The sequence below is a fragment of the Lipophrys pholis genome (assembly GCF_963383615.2).
Source record: "Lipophrys pholis genome assembly, chromosome: 2".
Lineage (NCBI taxonomy): Eukaryota > Metazoa > Chordata > Actinopteri > Blenniiformes > Blenniidae > Lipophrys > Lipophrys pholis.
In genome coordinates, this window is record NC_137636.1 from 18,033,392 (window position 1) to 18,053,278 (window position 19,887).

At 39.5% G+C, this 19,887-nt stretch overlaps 1 protein-coding gene across 1 annotated transcript in view; it reads right to left on the reverse strand.

Annotated features, from left to right (window-relative positions):
* LOC308106645 (CUB and sushi domain-containing protein 1-like) overlaps positions 1-19,887 on the reverse strand; it is a gene marked incomplete at both ends in the record, with an annotated part of 411,609 nt that overhangs the window by 321,374 nt on the left and 70,348 nt on the right. The window lies entirely within an intron of this gene.

Below are 19,887 nucleotides of genomic sequence, written 5' to 3' on the forward strand. Positions count from 1 at the left end.
TACACTTCTCAGTGACCTGTAGCCATGAGAGAGCATGGCAGGGCCTGCATGTAAACATGATGCTGGATCAAAGAGCAGCACCAACAATTGTTCCTCATCCTTATTAGAAGTACAATTTAAAATGAATAGCTGTTATCCATACATTAAGAGACAGTTCCTGGAGTGGTCGTGCCTCATCTGCCATTGATTTATCTGATTTGGCCACTTTTAAAGGTCCGATGAAAATGAAAACCAACTACCACAGCCTGAGGTCACTCCAAAAGAATTCCCCTTTTTGGATTTACATTTTACGGCGTCATTAGATCTGCACTCAAGATTCTGTTGGCCACATGAGGGCAGCAAAAACAACAACAGTTTAGTCACTTACTTACAATATGAGGTGATGCAAGCTAACATTTGCATTCATTTGGGGTCGAATTTCCAGGCTACCTGATGGATTTACTTCCAATATACAGACTTTTTTTCAGTCCAGATTTCAGTGTATAAACTCCTGAGGGAAATATCTGGCTCCATAGCTGTTCAGTGCTCCAATATGTTCGCCAACTCACTACGAGCTGAGTCTGCCTGCTGTTAAAACAGGGCTCCCTTGAAAACAGCTGCCTGCTGCAGCTGGAAATGACACTATGTGAGCAAGTACGGGAAAACCAAAAGCACAAAGTTGCTGGTCTCAACACTCGCAATGACCTGAAAGAGGCTGAAAACCTCATTAGAGTTGAAATATGGACAGGGTCAAAGGGTAACTGTTTGAATTCAGCCCTGTGAGGAACCTCTTTCACACTCTTAAACATAATACAGATTTGAAGATGTTAAAGGAAGACTTGGGATTATTTTGTATCGACACCATAATAGCGTTTGAAAGAAAATTCTCTTCAATACTGTGTAGGGATCATTTTGCGTCAACAAAGGGGAAACCTATAGATATCTGCAAAGCATTTACCTGGAAGAAAAGGGAACAAGAACAATCTGACTTGAAAGTGGCACTACAGAGAGCTCAGTATGTAACACGCTGCAGATGTGCTAATAGAGCAAAAGAAAATTCAACACACACAGAAACATGCATTACTATGTTCTGTGGTCAAGGCCTGTGCGGGAATATTAAATCCATGAACTCAGCAATCCGCTGGACGTTTGTTAGACTGCAGCGCAGCAAAATGGGTGATGAGAGCAAGCAAGGGTAAGCAATCCACTGTATGATTGCTAAGTGTGTTTGTGATTGCCTGTGTGCGTGCGTGTGCGTGTTTGTGTGATAAACTGTACGATTATGCTGAGATGTTCTTACATGAAGTGGATCGGTCAGGACTGGGTCACTCTGTCATTGCTGACAAAACACAAAGAGAAACACAACGCCTAAAATTTGTGCTTCCTCTTGATTCTTTTCATTTGCAGTGTTTGGTATTTTTTGGGGGGGGGTTGTCTTACCCTCCCTCTGCACACCTCTAATTTCCTTTCCCTACTCAAGAAGAGTATTTCTCTCTGACAGTAGAAATCAATTGCCTCATTCATCTAACAATATTGTTTTACTGCAAACAAAACAACAACAAATGAAAGCGGTCCTGTAGCTCAATTCCTGTGACACTGAGCAGCACTAACGTTTTTCTTTTTTCCTCAATAAAAATGTCTCTTATTTGTGGTTCTTTTCTCGCTCAATAATCCATCACGGTTAACACCTTTATTTTGCCAAATGTACATTTATTAGCTTTGTCAGAGCTTTTGTTTGTGATTTTACTCTGTGAAGTCAAGTGGCTCCATATCAAACACCTTTGTGTCATTGGTGGCTTACTGTAAATAAGCTGACGGCAACAAGGAGATCTATTGAATCACACGCATCACAATTTACAATCCCTTTGATTAACAATAGTCAACCAGTTGGAGCAGACACTTTGGAGGATAGATATATCAGTGAACGTATTCGACGAATGCAAATACTATGATAAAAAGCGTGTTCCCTTTTAGTACGTTAAGCTGCGTGTAGTTTTGTTGGTGTCAGCATGTCATCCAGCATTTCTGTGTGCAGGTGTGTTGGAATACATGCACACGGGAGAAGAAGAAATTGGAAACTAAATTGCACCTTCAAAAAAGGAATCAAAGCCTCACTAGTTCAGGTGTGTCCCTTATAATTTCATGATAATTTTCATTAGAAACTCTTCCTGCTGTGAAAATGATCCACTTACCTTCCCTCTTTCCTTTGGCTCTCATACAACCTTCGTATATCAGTATGGATTTCCCAGACTTTGACTCCAATGGAATATATTTCAGCATGTTTTATAATCATGTTTAAACTTGTTTATGGCAATAATAAATATAGAGCGATTACGAGACATCTTTTGAGCATAAACTCTGAACATATTGCAAAGCTTCCAGGGTTAACGCTCAGACTGCGATCTCAAGCCAACAATAAAAAATGTAATTATCCATTTTATTAACAACAGATTTTGTCAGTAAACTTATTGCATGTGCACAAAGTTATATTTAATGTTACTGACCCATTATCATCAATGCAGCTCCAAAACACCTGTGGTTGATGTTAGACTGATGGCACTTAATATATTTTTAGACATCAAAACTGTCTGGGAAAGATCACAATAAATGTTGAGATAAGTCATGCACATGATGCACATTATTCAATATGGTCTTATAAAATTAATTACATAAGATACATAAGATATGCACGGTAGCATAACAATTAAAAAAATGGTAATATGGGTTGATCAGCCTTAATTAAGGTGCTAAGAGAATCTATTTATCCCTTTGTTACCAGAGTGGGCAGAGCGAGCACACACACACACACACACACACACACACACACACACACACACACACACACACACACACACACACACACACACACACACACACACACACACACACACTAAATAGTTGCAAAACATCCCAAATGATCCTACAGCCCCCCCACTCATTACATGAGTCATCCAAGGTTAAGATGGGATATTATCTTACCACACGTTTTTTGAACTTTTACGATAAATGCAACATGGAAGGTCAGTCTTTTGTTTACGCCCAGGTGAAGAAGGCACAACCATTGTGAAGCACATCACTACGTTAAAGGTAAAAATGCACTGGAGAAGCAAAGTCCATTCATCACTCAATAGTTAAGCAGACTGCAATCAGACTGTGTTAAAAAGCCTCATGAGACAATATGTGTTCAAATTAGCTCTTTTTACTTTAGTACACTATATTCACTGCTCAACATTTGATCAAAATACAAAGTGAGTAAATATTCACTCCCATGAAAATTCCATGTATGGGCAAAAAAAAAACAACAACGAATAAAAGCATCTTGCACATTATGTCCTATCAATCCCACCAGGAAAAGAAAATCTTTCTGAACATTACTGTCTTAAACCTCAAATGCTGACAGTAATGGTCCAAAATCCCGAGGACACGGGACTATCTAATTTACAAGGTAGACAAATTGTATTTTGTTTCATGAACAAGCTTTTTTCTGCAACAATGGGGGAACAGCGTGCAAGTTCTGTTTCATTCATTCAGTTCCTACCGGGTGGCTAATGCTAGCCAGCTGTCTGCAGATGTGTTGTCAACACTACAGATGAACGAGGAAGGACAGTCTGAGTCTCTGGCCTGCCTGGGACTGAAGGGAATGTTCAACACTTAGTAGAGTCACTGTATATCGCCAGTCCACACACAAGTGTGTGTGATTGTATAGAAACTTTAAAATGTGCACTGAGATGGTTACTTCATGAGTGGCACTGGTCTTTGTTTTATTTTGGTATTTTTTTACCGACAAGTCTGCAAACATTGTATGTATATATTTGTACAGATAGTTAATATTTAGAGCACTTTTTTTTTTTAACAATATTTCTCACCAGACAAATATGAAACAAATTTTTGCTGTGAAAAGTCCATAATCTAACTGTGTTTATTAATTATCAAACTGAAACTGATCAGTTGATGTTTGTAAATCTAAATGGGATCAAATGAAAACATTAATAATTGTGTCTTTCTTACATTTGAATGCTTGGATACAGTCATACTTAGTATCTCACTTATTTTAACAATATGTATGATTGGGAACATCTCAGTTTATTTGACTTGAACTTCTCTTGTCTCCTGTCTTGTGTGAGTTATTTTAAGAAATATGAAAGCTGATTACTGCCAAAGAGAGTATCTTGTACTAGCAGGTTTTATAGTCAATGATGAGTCTCTATGTCAGAATAAAATGAACATCCCTTCTGTAGTCAAAGGCCTTAAAGAAGATAAGTTTATTTTTTTTCATCTTTTCCTCTCGAGAAAAAACTGAAGTAAATAAAGTTACAATAATAGTCTGACAGCTTGGGTAATGTGATATAACAATGTTTATTATTTTAAGATCTAAGTAAAGCAGTGATGTCTCTTATGTATCAAAAGTGAAACTCACACAATGGACTCTAAAATAACAATCACACCATTTGCATCAAGATAAAAAGTCAATTTTGACTGAATTCCGGACTTTTACATTAAAATCTATCAGCTGATTTACATGCATTAAATAGCAGTAGTTACCAACAGTTACATAACAGAATCAACAACTACAGAAATTCCTTCAAATGAGGCACCTTGACATAATTTGAGCAGAATATTAACTTTTGGTAGAATACTATTTTACCCAGTACTTGTTGTTTCTTTATCTCTCCACTCAAACCTCATAGTTGTATTTTCATTCACTAGTGTTTTTCAAAGAAGTAAGTAGTACCTGTAATCCAGTACTGCACAACAGTAGGTATGAAGTTAATACTGTTGGAGCTTTATTCAGTCTATAAAACACAGTCAGTCCTTTAAAAAGTGAAAACCTCTGGAACATAAACAAAACTGGACTGTGCACATAATATTAAACGTGGATCACTGTGAATTGGAGGTCTTCAGAAACACACTGTTTTTCTCTCATTTAAGTAACAATACAGCGAGGATGTTTTGTTTTGTTAGTTTATTTTTATAAAAGAAGCAATTTAGTGTGAATTATGCCTTTCAGCCTGGGCAGTTAACATCCTAAAACAAAGTGTGTTGTTTTAAAACTGATAGCTGGGTTTAAGTAATTCAGCTGTAAATAATTCAGCTTCCTTTCTTCACTGAAATTAATTGGAGCTTGTCAATTCCAGTATTTACCTAATGAGTTACACCTGCAACAGCTCAGTATTTTACAACCCTAACCAGGATTTTACTGTGGGCAAGTAAGACGCAGGTTAAACAAAGTGTATCCCTATGAATTAATTTTGTCAGGGCTTCTCTATATAGCTCTTCCCTTGTTTCGCCCCTCTTGTCATTTCTTTATTTTTCTTTCTTTATTATTCTAATCTGTGCACCTGCCTCTTGTGTTTGTTGGTCCCTGTGGATTTCCGCGTCTCCTTCGTATGTGAGACGCGGAGAGACACGAGGTGAGGGAGATGGAAAGAGACAGGTAGAGATGCTCTGCAGGGCAATTTGTGTAATAACTGTACGCGTGTGACAGTGCACAGTTAAAGTGCAGGGAGGCAGTGCGCACGCATGCAAGGGGTACTACCACAGGCACTTGTCAATGGCTGTGACTTCAGCAAGGTGTGTTAGTTGACAACTGAACACCACAGTAATAGTTGTACAGCCACAAATCCCAGAGAGAGACGCAAACATGTGGAAAAAGTAGATTAATAGATTGAAATTCCTGAAATCTCTCTCGAAGTCTTCTGTGGGGTTCAGAGGCAGGAGAAGGGAAAACATACTATGACAGGAGAGAGAGAGAGCGAGAAAGAGAGAGAGAGAGAGAGAGAGAGAGAGAGAGAGAGAGAGAGAGAGAGAGGTGCAAAAGAAAGAGCGAGAGAAAGTACGTGAGAGGAGATGCAGCTCTTGGCATCTATATATGTGCCCTTGGGGCCACAATACTCTATATGCTGCAGTACACTTTGTTATTCATCTGTCGGGACATTGATGTTTCACATCAGCTCGCAGGTTGTGTGTTTCAGAGAGAGACACACACACACTGAAGAAAAATGGAACTAGTAGTCTACGAGTTAAAATGGAGATGATGGCGACGATGTGAGAAAGGGGAAGCAGGTTAACACTGCAAGAGGAAAACAATCAGCAGAGAGGAATGAGAGCATCAAGTGTCTTGGCCTTGTACCACACATGAAAGACGGAGAAGCACAGTCAGAGTTATGGAAAGGAAAAGGAGATGCATGAAGGGGACGGATAAAGGGATAGAAAGTCACTGAAATAGACATAATAATCCCAGAAAGCAGAACTGAGTTCATTAAGTCTATTTCACACTTTCCGTGGCTCAATCAAGTCAGATTCCACATGCTTTGTGGATAGAGAAGTAGGAAAAATTTGGTACAGTTCATTGCAAAAAGTAAAATAAATGTGAAAGCCAACAGGTTACAATTTAATGTCCAAAAAGCTTGTCAGCGAGTTTCACACAATGCCACTGAGATGCTTAACTCACGGCATTTTCTGTTGTGGATTTTGTGTGTTCTGTTCCTGTTGCGCTGAAGTGAGACGAGTGCAGTTCTGAGTAGCATTTCAAGGAAAACGTGATGAGCACATGCAGTCCGTTGGCGCTGTGCTTGCACATTTCAAAACAGATTCACAGGGTTCATACTTCCACTGTTGCACACTGAAAAATATATTTGATACAGTATTCATTATATTTACTATAATATATATTCCAGCACATATTATATACGTGCTGGAATAGAGTAATGAATTTACATGTCATATTTAGTACTCTGAGCTGCAGCAAATGTAGACCATCATTGACGAAATGCATCACACACAACATATCTGCAGATGTAATGTCGCGGTGGAGCCGTTTACACACAGAAATCCTACATTGGTGCAGTGCTACATCTGCTTTCTGCAAGTGGATAATTTCCTGCCCGCGTGCATTCAATAGTGCTGTAGATTGCGATGACATTGCTGCAGGAATATTCCGGAAAGGGCACTGTGAGAAGAGAGTGTCAACAAGAATTAGGTGAATTGATGTACAATACTCAACAAAAAAGACGATTTTACTTTTACCGGAACATACAATATGTGCTTTCAGAAAAGGAGGCCTCGAGTTGGGCATACAAATCCAACTCTTAACGTCAAACAACCTACCACTCAAACGATACTCAAACTACGATTACTAATTACAAGCCATTTTACTGTGGGAGAAATGGAGCTAACTAATACTAATACTAATACCAGCTAACTATAAGCCAAGACGGGTGACTCCTGTTTTAGCGGGTCAGGAATGGTTCATCAAGCAAGTAGACAGAGGGCCACATTCCCACATTGGGACAATTTTGAACCACTCAACTAAAATATTTTTAGATTTTGGGAGGAAGCCTGGACATCCAGAAAAAAAAAAGTCATGCACACACGCAGAGAACATGCAAACTCCAAACGGAAAGGCCAACTGGACTCAAACTGGGGATATCGTCATTGTGAGGCAAAGGTGCTAGCCACTACCCCTCAGTTTGGTTTTTGAAATTCCATCTTCCAATCTCAACGTATCCGATAAGGCCCGCAGTTTGACTGACACTAAATATTATGAAAGTAGCTCAAATTCACACCTCTTGCTAAACTTACACCGAAGATGACAGCCACTTGTTGCAATTGAAATAGTGTACATTAGTGCTCGGAGATCATTTTGCACCCGGGGGAGTCCTCGACTCTGTGCTCCATCACAGAAATGTCAGCATGTGTTGGGAGCACACTGCTGTTAAAAGGGATGAAAAGAGTCAATCTGATTGTTCATGATTGATACCAATAGTTTATTCCCACTGATCCAGTCTCTTTTGCATTAGCACCGCAGGTACACCACAGGAGCCCGCCAGCCCCTGGTCATAAAATTACCAAAAGTCTGTCAGTCAAGGCCAAGTGCACTAAAGTGCAATGACTCTGACTCATGGAAATAGGATCCTCTGAGGAAGCGGAAAGGAAAGTTGTAAGGAGGAGAAGTGGGAGTGTGAGAAACCAAATGAAAGTGGAACATGGAGAGGGAAGAGGCAGAAACTGTTGTTTCATTTCAAAGGAAGAGGGGGAAAAAGGGAGAAAGAGAGAACACAACGAGTGAAACCCCCGTTCCCATCGAACGGGAAGAAATGAAAACTTGTGTTGCAACCAGGGAGGTGCTTTTATTCTGGTGTTTCTATAGCAACAGTTTCCATGTGCCCATTTTTACCAACCTGAACAGTTATTATTATGCAACGTGCAGGAAAAAAATACACAAATGCCAGAAACAATATGATTATTGGTAATCATGCCGGAACAGACGTCCATGCTTCATGCATATAACACTTTGATGTGTCAGCCGGTGCTGATGCACACACGCAGGGAAACAAGCACAATGATGCATGAGACAAGTTTGACATGACATGTTTCTTTCATGGGCCACTTCAGAAAGCTGTAAAAAAAAAAAAAACAGGCAAGCTAAAAAAAAAAAAAAAGAAAAATGTGCTTTCATTTTCTGCTATGTGGAACTCTTTCACTGTTCATGTCTTAGTTTCGTGCTGTTTCTGATAGTTTATCTTCTTTTTCCTGCATCTGTGTGTCTTGGTCTGTAGCTGTACTTCTGCGTATATCTGTTTGTGTGCGTGTGTAGCTATATATCCTGAATGATCGCGGCACGTTGTCATTTTCAGGAAGACAGATTGAGACAGAGAGGCATTACGGAGAACCTAGAACATCCATCTTCCACTGTCTGTGTGTGTGTGTGTGTGTGTGTGTGTGTGTGTGTGTGTGTGTGTGTGTGTGTGTGTGTGTGTGTGTGTGTGTGTGTGTGTGTGTGTGTGTGTGTGTGTGTGTGTGTGTGTGTGTGTGTGTGTGTGTGTGTGTGTGTGTGTGTGTTTGTGTGGAAAAGCCCACAGCTCTTTTACAAGCTACGTCATATCCATGCATGATTTAGCGACAGATTTTAAACATACACATGCGCGTAGGATCATTAAACTCAGCAAATGCTGCCTTTTGCCTTCAGCACTTCCCATGACAACAGAATCCCATCAACACTCTCACCTAACCTTTTGTTGCTGCAGTAATCACCGATTTACAATCTGCTAGAAAGACACGAAAAAGGCGAGCAGGGACTCTGAGACAGAGTGATGAGGTGAGGCAGTGATAAATGAAAGGAGAGGAAAATAAATAGGCAAATAAATAAATACAATATATGAGAAGAGGATGGGAGTAAAGACACCCCCCCCCCCCCCCCCCCCCCCACACACACACACACACACAGGTCAAATGCACCCTGCCTACTCGGCATAAATCGTTCTACATGACAGGCTATTGTAATTAGCCTATTATGGCGACAGTAATCATATTACCATGAGTGAGCCCCTATTGAGATGAAACCGAATACACTTAAGGGCTACTACAAGGTTCAAGAGTCTGAGGCACACACACTTTTGCTTTGACAATAAATTTGAATACATAAACAGCAAAATCTCTTAAAGCACTCAGAACAGCAATATTAGGGCTTAAACATGGACTTAAAACACCTAAAAGGCCGAATTCAAGACAGGTTTCCTCAGCCTCCTTGTGATTTTAGTCTCACAGGGGTTTGGTTCCTGAGGAGCATGGCAACCTGTCACCAGTGCCACTCTCAGTATTATGCATGAGCTTCTCGCTCCCCTTCCTTCATTTACATCCTTATACATGTGCATAAAACCCCTCTGCTGGCCTGGCCTGGTGTTATTTCTCTGGGTTTTCTTGGCAGAATAATGGCAACTTTATCTGACAACAGTAGTTCCACACCCAAAGAAACCCAATGTCCAAACTTGGAGACACATTGCCAAGTTGCAGACCAAGAAGCAAGCAGTGATGGTTGGAGGAATGTAAAACACCCATCACATTTTGCTGTCTTTAGGTGCTAGTTATTTGATTTTAGATTGTGTACAACTACAAGCGTACACAACTTAACTCAATACGCAAAGATACAGCATTCAGTTTTGTCTTGTTTCAATTGTCAGTTCTGAATATTTACCGCTGCCTCCAGCATTTGAGCAATGCTCAGTTAAACATGTCCCTGACCTCACTGTATATCTGTACAAGTGATACAATTTGTATTGATTTTATCATCTGAAGCTGGATTTGGCTGGAAGTGTCTGTCAGAGAGCTCCTGAGTGATTCCTAATAGCTCACAGGCACACTCGTAACTAAAACAGTTTGGTGGAGTGGAACACCAAATGTGGACCATTCACACATCAGCTGTGCATATTTCAACCACTTTTCTGTCTGTTTGCTGATTCCATTTGTTGTTTTGTATTCTACATGATGAGGCAACATTGCCTTTTTGGCCTAAGTGAAACCAGTTCACATGGACGTTTGAGAGTTGACAAAATACACATAATAGCTCCATATGTTCATATACAGCTACATGATACACACAAAACATACCTCATTCGTGACAAAGAAAGGGGAATATGACGAATATCACCACATACAGTACATGGGTTAAAATAAGTGAGGTCAACTGGGTCCACTGAAGAGAGACTGATACTTCATAAAATGAAAAAACGGAGCATGAATGAATTCTGATTGAATTTTCATTAATGTGCAAAAGGACCACGAGTGATGGCTACTTAGAGAAACACAGCACATCATCGCAGAGAGGACCACTTCAGCCCAAACTACTTTTGCTACTGTCCAAAAAAAGAGACAAAAAGAATATTGTTAATGACATGATAAAAAAAAAAATATTATTCAGGTGTCCACTGCAATACTGAAATGTACTTTCTACTTTCTAATGTACGTTCTTCAAAGAGAAAGTTTTGTGGTTATCAAGGAGACATCAGCAAAGAATTTTTTTTTTTTAAATAATAATAATACTCCTAAATGCATCACACAATTCAGACTCAATATGAAACCCAAGTCCAATGATGTCTGTAAGTCACACTTAATGACTGCTAATTATAGGCAACATTTGCAAAGTTATTTCACGGTACAGCATTTCATCTGGCTTTATGAAAAAAAAATCTCACTTCTTGGCATTTGAATTCTCTCTGCACTCCTGCCTCTGAAAAAACGGAAAGATATGGTCCTTTTAAAAGTTTCAGTAGACTTGAATTTTATCTCGTAATTGATTCAGGGGATTTTAATTCGATGTATAATTGATTTCAGTATTTAATTTTCCTTTGGGTAATTGATTAAATCTTTTACTATGGTCACATGAAACATAGAGGAATAACAATATTACTGCAGCACTGTGGACCACTGGATGCAGTAATGTTGCAGTGGGAATTCAGTGGAATAATATGCACCTGTTTGTGTTTTTAATTTTTCACGGTTCTTTTTTAGTTGGTGTTCATTTATTTAGTGTCAATTTATCGTCAAATAGAACTTCATTATGGCTTCAAATTAAAGAAAGTAATTGCATATATGCTCAGTTGTACAGTATGCTAATCCTGGGCTAATCCTGGGCATGCTGAAATTAACTACACTTTCTGTTGATATGATCAAAAGACGAAAAATAACTTTGTAAAAATCATCTCTGAAGCAAACTTATTTACAAATAAACTAGTTTCAGCCATTGAAAAACACCTTGTTTCTTTCTTTTTGTTTTTTATTTAGTGAACCTTGACGGTAATGTTAGTGTCAACATTTGTAGAGATTATCTGTGATGTTTGTTTGATGCAGAGGTTTGTTTACTTCACGATTTAAAAATCAAAGTATGTATTTTGAATGGAATCCTTTGTACGCAAGTGTACAATGAGCCCAGGTCTGTTTTTTTGTTTTTTGTTTTTTGTTTTTTACTTTCAAGGTCATTCAGATCAGATGAGCATTTCAGTCTCTTCAGGCAGAGTACGTTGAACTCTTTTTGTTGTTTCACAATACGTGTTACATTAGGCAGGCATTCTAGAACACACAATAGTGGACCTTCTAAAAGTTGTTGTTACTCGATGTTCACGGGTTCAGCAAAGTACATCTTTAGATTTCTTTGAACTCAGTAAATAAGGCATGAAAAGAAGCCCTGAGCTACAGTGTCTCGTGTTTGTTTTGTATTGGCTTCAGTACAGCCTTTTACAATTTTTGAAAGCTCAAGTGATTCATGAGTGTGTTTCCACGTACAGCGTGTAGAGATCCAAGACTGTCTGGTCAGCCATTAGAGTCAGCACAAGGAAGAAAAAGTCACTGGGGTTTTTTCGGTAAGAACATAACTGCGTCCTCGGCTTTGATGAAGCAAAAATGCATTTCAGTAAATAATTTACAGTTTAGAAACTGTTTAGCTTATAAAGTGAATATACACTTAATTCAGTCATTTAAAATAAAGTTTGTCCAATTCTGAAGGCTTTTGATGTACTTTTCTTCACATTCAAGATACATGTTAATCCAGCGTGATGCCGCATTTTGCTGCCAAATCAAAGTTTTTAATCCACATCACTGCAGGGCATAAAACAGTACAGCCAAATATTAACACATTTGTCAGTGCAAATTAGAGATAAAGGGAACTCACACTCTTGGAAAGAAAAAAAAAAAAAAAAGTTCCAAGTCATCCTGTCTCTTCTTTTCAGCTCATGGACAGAGTCCTAACTTTAAAAACACACATGAGCATCTGTGTGTATTGATCATCTCACCCAAGGATGCTGCTGTTGCTGCGCTACTGGCTTTGAGTTGTGAGCTCGCATTCTGCTCAGTCACTCGGCCAGCCAGATAGTCAGTCATCCAGGAGGCTATTTCATCAACCAGTCAGCCAATCAGTCAACCAACACTAAGCCTGTCAGCCAGTTATCCGGTCAGTTAGTCAACCGACCTCCAAGCAAATCAGTCAGTGAACCAGTCAGACAGCCTGATGTCTGACAGGAGAGCAGCCAATTAGTAAAACCTCCAGTCGGTCGCTGGAAGGACACGACATTTAAGAAGTATGGTACATGCGAGCCATAGCGATTAATATCCGTGATATTTTGCTTTTATGATAATAGATAAACATCCATACCCCCATGGAGCTTGTTTAGCTTTTTCTTTACATTGATTCTTCTTGTTTAGATGCTATTTCCACCGTGAAAGAAATTTACATGTCTATGATCATAGCCATCATTTACATTTATGTGTTTTCCATTCGTAAACACGCAGCAGCGCGGCGCTGTAGTCACTACCAATAACGACATGGAAAAAAAAAGAAAAGAAAAAGAGAGAGGGTGAAAAAGAGGGAGTGTCTGCTTCAGTGTTTATTTTATTTAGTTTGACAGATTTTTGACACCGCTGGCTTGTTTTTGATGCTGTCAGCCGATTATTCATTTAGACCAGAACACAGTCTGGACCACAAGGCCTATTAAATTATACACACGGAACAGAATTGTTTCAGCACTGAAAACACTGCTGAAGATATGTGACATCGAAGTTCCAGTCTCCGTGACTTCCTGATTGTGTGTGCGTGACATCTGCCTGCAATGGTGGTGGTGAAGCAGCAACCCGAGGACAAGTTAAATCATACAGTAGATGGCCTGTCCTCACTGGCCTCAAAGAACAGATTTACTATGCAGGCTCTCAAGAGTATGACATATTAAAATCCCAAATTAACTCCTGGAACTTTTGCTGCAAGTGCGATATGACAGAGAGACGGGGAACGGAGGCAGCTCGTTGTTTCTTTTTGTATCGCTATCAAAGCGGAAAGAAAAATAAAAACCCGTAAAGCATTAGATTCCCGTGTTTGCCGGTGGAGTTTCTTTGTTGTTAGTGTAAATTGACAAATGGTTTCTGGTGTGACGAGACTAAAGTAAATCCTACTGCAAGTGAAATGAGTACGATGACATGAGGTGACAGAGCCGGAATACACAAAGACGTTTTGATGTGTCTCACGGTGACAGAAATGGTTTCTATTACACAAGTGACTTAAGCAAGTCATTTCACCAAAATAACTGGAATGAATTATTACAAAAGTGTCTGCTCCATCTAAATATTCCACTTGTGCACAATGTTTGAACTTATTATGCATTTATTTCTGCGAGTATATTGAAATAATATGTCTTGTTGAAATATAAAAGAAACTCCCAAGCTCAGGCACAGAGGGAAGAAAATAGTATTAAAGACACATTTAATTAATAATAGGACATTTATATGCATTATTTGGAAATAGTCTCTCTCAGCGGGATGCATGTTGGGTCACATGAATAAAGATGTTAATTAAAAACAATAAAAAAAAAAAAGACTTCAGCAGTTTAACATCAACAGTTCACTTGTGAGTTGAGGGAAACTGGGAGGAACCAACAGCAGGTAAGCTGTGATGCAGCCTGCCACATAGTGCAGCTCAGGTTTAATAAGCAAAGGTAATTTCAGAGGATAATGGTGATGGCTCACGTAATAGTTTTATGAGACCTGCAGTTTTTTTGTATGCTGACTAAGTAACTGTTAAACTCTGCAATGTTTAAACCTCTAATAGCAAGTGCTGCTGTAGTGTTGGAGGCCAATTTGTTTTGAGTTCATAGAGAGAACTATGTCAAGGACAGAGATGTTGAATGAGATTTTGTTTAGTTAAAAAAGCTAATAGAGCAGAGGCAGGCCCAGGGGAGATGTCAGGCTTCCTATTACCTTACCTCTGACTTTATTTGTGCATTTGTAGGCAACTGAGCATGGTGATGAGCTTTGTTTTTGGACAGATATAGCTGGCAAATAAGATGTTTATCATCAGTGTCTGGACATATAAGTATGTCCTCTGTTTCATCACTTTTGCCACTGCCAAATGATTGATAGTGCGCTGGAAAAAACGCTAAACAAAAACAACAACATGGCACCAAGGCTAAAGCCTATGTGAGTCTCACTGCATGTTTAGGATAATAAAAATAATCAAAGTCCAAACAGACACGGGCAAGACAGGCTCACACAACAAACCCGGCAAGACATATGAGAAGAAGGAAGCAAGGGAATCTGAGCGAGAGAGAGCAGGGCATCAGTCCGAAGGGCAATTCAGTACAGCAACCTAACACTGTGTTCTCCAGACGGTCTGGCCTTATTATAGGGGTATATATGTTTCTGTAATGAGCATCATGAGTCCTGCCTGTGTCCCACAAAAGGGCTTGTTTTTATTGAACTCATTGAACATGGCCTTGAAAACTTTTGACTCACCCATAGAATAGGCATATACTTATGATTTAGAAAAGGTTCAGAAATTCAGGTCAGTGGTCATAATTACTAAAATGCAGTAATGAATAGACGGCAGTTATGCCATATAATAATCTTATTTGAAATATTTTATGAGCATGTGTGCATTTACCTGTCATTATGGTGACCTAAATCTGCTAAAACACTAACATTACAGGGTCTTCTCATATATGCGGGTACAAAACTTAATCAAACCATAATGGAATTAATTTTTCTCTTCATAAAATGCCTTTTATAAAACATTGTTTAATAGCTTTTTCAGGCACTGATGGACTGACCAGGGTGTACTGCCTTTAGCCAATAGTCAGCTGGGATCAGTCCAAAAACCTGCAACCCCAACCAGGACAAAGCAGTGTAGAAGATATATAGATTTTTTTTTAACAGATTTATGTGTGTGTGTCCGTGCCTGTGAGTGGCGTGCGTACAAAGACACTGTAGAAATAACCTCATTACTGACTAAAAAAGGTCTTGGCCTCTGTTTTCTTCTCAGACAGTTCTCTCTCCGTCTTTCTTGCCTTCAAGTTACTGACAGACCAAATTCACTTCCACTTCCCTCTTATGTGAGCTGCACATGTAAGCTGCCCTATGGCCATAATAAAGCTTTTAAACACTCAAGTGAAAAATGTATTTTGAGTAGTGATGACTGCAGAAATTATTACATTTATTTATAGCATAACAATAAACACACATGCAGCAGCGACTGGCTCCCACACAAAGTCATTTAAAGCAGAGCCGAGCTATCAGTGCACCATCAAGCAGCACAAAGTGAGTTTCAGTGATTGAATTTAAGTGCTACACTGCAACACAAATGATGAATGGTTCAAATGGTGGTTTTAATTTGCCAGAGCACAAGGTTTCATAAAGTTAAAAAGCGGTCAGAGTCCAAAATCTGCTCTGGGGACATGTAGTCAAACTTAAAAATCAAATTTTCAAGTGTTGTTTAATAATTGTTCTTAAAAGACTCTGACACAAAGGAGACATTGATCCAAGTTATATTACTTGCCTTACCTTGGGGATTATTGTTTCTTCAAGTTATTTTACCTGCGAGCAATTATTGATATTGAGCAGTAGGGCTAAAGCTGGAGAGCCAGTTGTGATAGAGGCTCCCCGGGGCAGCTTCTGGAATATTGGATGTTGATTGCCTTTGAACTCCAACCGTCCAACACACAAATTAAAGACACTTTCTGTGCTTGGTGCTTTAAGTGCGCAAGGATTTATCTTGTTGACAAAAGGTGTAAGGAGGTGTAGATACTGCAAAGTGAAACTGTCTGACTGGGATGCAATGGCCTTAAGAATATTTAATTTAGTTGAGTCGAAAGCTGCTTCCAACTGGGGAGCCCCATGTGGTTTTCTGAACAAAATGGGACTTTTTAAGTTCTTACTGTAGGAGTGAGGAGCCACATTAAGAGCAGCTAATCTACTCTAGACATACAGTCGGGTCTCTAATCTCTCCCTCCCTCGCTCTCTTTCTCACTAACTCACTCCCATACACACACAGGCATGCACAAACAAGATGCATGGACTGCACACAGAAACACAGACATGGAAGCTGGTGGGAGGCGTGGAGGGAATGAGGAGTGCGTGGGGGGGCAATCCAGTGTTATCCACCTAATTCTGTCTCCAGCAACACTCCCCACACACTGGATTAGCGAGTGGGCTTTGTCAATACACTGTAGAGAGGCAAGAAAAGAACGAGACTGTGTGTGTGTTTGTGTCTGTGTGTGCGCGCACAACAGAGAGAGAGAGAGAGAGAGAGAGAGAGAGAGAGAGAGAGAGAGAGAGAGAGGCAGCAAGTCATAGAAGGTGAACTGAAGAGAGGGTTTGCAAGACAGTGGGGTTCATCTAAGGGAGGACAGTTTATATTTAGATAGCGGGAGATTGAGTTTAGCACGTGTGTGTGTGTGTGTGTGTGTGTGTGTGTGTGTGTGTGTGTGTGTGTGTGTGTGTGTGTGTGTGTGTGTGTGTGTGTGTGTGTGTGTGTGTGTGTGTGTGTGTGTGTGTGTGTGTGTGTGTGTGTGTGTGTGTGTGTGTGTGTGTGTGTGTGTGTGTTTTTGTGCTGGTCTTCGATTTGATTTCTATAAATTCGCAAAGTCATTGTAGATAAGAAAATTCAGTAAGTGAAGTTGACAAATGTATGATGATGTGTGCCACATTGCGCGTGTCTGTGTGTGCGCGTGCGTGCGTGTTTACTTTTCAGTCGGTTCTTTCAAGTGCAGGACAGCAGTTGGTATAGGAGTCGTTTGAGATTACTATGTTATTTATCAATGTAGCATTGATTAGTCTTATTAAATTACTGAACCAATATTCACTATGACACAGGCTCCTAAAGGAAATCATTTGCTGTAGTGTAGGTTACAAAAAGAGAAGAAAATGAAAGGGTAATTCATAGGCAGAGAAGATTGATTTATGATGCAGTATGTGAAGAGAGAGTCACAGAGGGAAACGTAAGTGAAACACAGTCTCGTGTTTTTACTATGTTCTCTACTGGTATACAGGCTTGCAAAACATTTAAATGTCAAACAGGATTTTATTGAAGTTACAAAACATACCTTGTATTTTGGATTTGCAACAGACATGTGCTTTGGATGTTTACAGTTACAGCGTCAAAAACATGTATTATTTTTGATGTTGAAATGTTTCATAAACCTCATTTTGCTTTTCAAATATCTTAAAGGAATTTCCAATGAATTCGTGCGAAAAGCAAGACAGAAAATGAAGAATGGATGAACCAGAGATGGAAGAGCAGAATGAAAGATTTGGTCAATGGTGGATTGTGAGTGTGCCTGTTTGCTTATCCAAGAATGGTGTTGATTACAAAAAAGTTTATCTGGGCTTTAGTAAGGGAAAACAGAAAAAAAAAAAACTCAATATGTGATGGTCAAAATGCCACACACACTTTTTAAATTATATTTAAAGATTTACATATCTAAGATTCTTCTTAATTTATCCTAAATGAAGGTAAAGCTTAGGCTGCAATGATTTCTAAATCATTTGAGATTGCTAAACAGAAATACAAACAATGAGCTGTAAACTGAGGGAAAAAGATGCATTTTAAATGTGTTGGAAAATTAAATGCCTCTGAAGGCTTTGTTAGGCTAAAATATGCCACTAAAATCAAAACTTGATTACCAAAAGTTGCCATCAGAACACCTTGTCAGATTTGATTGCTCTTTAATCACAATTTGCAGACTGAGGCTATTTTGTTTAATGAAGAGTTTATTGTGCTTCATTTGTTGAAATAAAATGGTTTTACTGAATGAATTCATGTTTTCATTCTTTCTGGATCCTGTTATAAACCAGGCAGTAATCCAGCAAGAGCAACAGGTCCACTCCAAGACATTTAAGGGCCATCTTCACAAAAACCTTTCTACTTCCACCAACCAGCAAAGCTGCAGTTGACATCACTGTCTGTCCTGACCTGCAATATGGTGACTGTTGAATGTCATAAGAGCATTGATGCAGAATGGCAAAAAACATGAAGTGTCAATGACCTTAACACTTTCTACAATGGCCACAATCAACAACCTGATCAACTCCATGCCAAGGAGATGTGTTGCACTGTGTGGGGCAAATGATGGTCACACCAGCAATTAACTGACACACCTGTGCAATAATCCTGCTGTCTAATCAGCTTCTTGATATGCCACTCCTGTGAGGTGGATGATTTATGTTGGTGAAGGAAAAGTGCTCACCAACACAGATTTAGGCCACGATGACACATACCCAGGTATCTAAAAAAAACAGTGATATTTCTCTGCGATCGGGCCTCGCATAAACGCTTAAAACGCACCACCTTTTATTTCTGAAAACTCCTGCCACAGTGGAGACCTTTTGCATCTAAAGGGGGGCAGCCGGAGATTTACGTCACATTTCTTGACGTTGTGTTTTTTTCCAGGATTCTGATTGGCTATCATGGCTTCATGCTTCTCATTACACTGCCCCCTACAGGTTTGGCCTGCTCATAGTAGCTCTGAAACAGGTGCATACATATATGGTCCATGTCAATTAAGATTTTTTTGTAAATGTAGAGAGAGAAATATCTATTTTTGTAGAAACCCGGGTACGTGTAAATGTGGCCTTAGACACAATTGTGAACAGAGAGTTCATCAGGTTAGGATTTGTGAAAAAAGGACACATGGATGCATGCACAAAAAGGCTTATAAATGGGCAAAAAATCCAAAACATAATATACCTACCACATGCCCGCTTCTGACAAAAAACATGAAGAATGTACCACTGTTTTTGTTAAGCCACTTCAAGCCATTAAGCTCAAACTTGTTTTAGGAATCATTGCTGATTACAGCCATTAGGTCTCACACTGAGGGCCCACAGTAAGTGCAGGAATCCAGAGGGATGCATTCATTCCTTCATCCCTACAACAATCTTCTTTATCGACCTTATGCAGCCTTTGGTTTGTGGGAAGCTGGAGAATAAAGCAGCTGACATTCAGCAAAAGGCAGAGTACACATTCAACAGGTCTCCACTCCTTTACAGGGTCATCACAGGGAGACAGATAGCCAGGCACGCACACACACAATCTAGAGTCCCCATCAATCCCGCTTCTATCCAACTGGTAGAGCAGAACCTAGCTTATTTTGGGTGAAGCCAGGGACAGGTTACTAGTACAAATAGTAAATAGCAAAAATTGTTTAAAAAAATACTATTACGGCAACAATACTCCTATCATTTACTCAGTGTGTGAGAGAGAAGTAGCTTATCACATAGATTTCGCACACATGGACAGATACACCACACACACATACACACACAGCCAAACATCTGTCCCCCAGTACTGAGGTGGTGAAGGATGCTTGTTGACAAAGT